We start from the raw sequence: 804 nt of genomic DNA, 5'->3' as shown, positions 1-804 counted from the left end.
ACTTATCTGTACGCCTCACGATTTATAGAACTCTATAAGGTCTCCCCTCAACCTCCTACATTCCAATGAAGAAAAGTCCCAGCCTGTCCAGGCTCAACTTATAACTCAAACCATCCATTCCCAGAAACATCCTGGTAGGAATCTGCTGAACCCTCTCCAGCTTAATAATATCCTTACTAAACCAGTGCGACGAGAACAGGACTCCAGAAGCGGCCTCACCAACGTCCTATACAATTTGAACATGAAGTCCTCACTCCTAAACTGAAAGGTCTGAGCAATGAAGGCAGTGTACTAAACGCCTTCTTAACCACCCTGTCTATATGTGACACAAACGTCAAAGAATTATACCTGACGGCCGAGTCTCAGTTTTGGATCACTACCAAAGGCCTTATTTTTAATTGTATAAGTCCTGCCCTTGTTTCTTTTACCAAAATGCAATATCTCGCATTTATGCAAATTAAATACTGCCTGCCACACGACAGCCCGGTGAGTGATAATCCCTCCACCCATATTCACCCTTCAGTTGTGAAATACCCTCCTCTCTCCAGAAGGCCGACAAACTCTGGCCTTGAGTTTCCCAAAGACCCTGATCTTGCGTTGCCTTTTGCGAGCTGGAGGAGGAGGGAGTCGGATTGCAGACTAGCCAGTGGTGAGAAGACGCTGGAATATAATTTATTGTCTTGGAACATTTAATGGTTTTAGGAAGAGGGTAGTCACATGTCAGAGGTGGGAAATAGTGGTCCGCAATGTGGTCTTATGGAGCTGTAAATTATGCTCTTTCGATGTCACTGGTGTTCAGTAATA

This window comes from Rhincodon typus, unplaced genomic scaffold (assembly GCF_021869965.1).
Source record: "Rhincodon typus isolate 14 unplaced genomic scaffold, sRhiTyp1.1 hic_rhity00000101, whole genome shotgun sequence".
In the NCBI taxonomy this organism is placed as follows: domain Eukaryota; kingdom Metazoa; phylum Chordata; class Chondrichthyes; order Orectolobiformes; family Rhincodontidae; genus Rhincodon; species Rhincodon typus.
The sequence above is the reverse complement of the archived record's forward strand: the minus strand, read 5'-3'. Positions refer to the sequence as shown.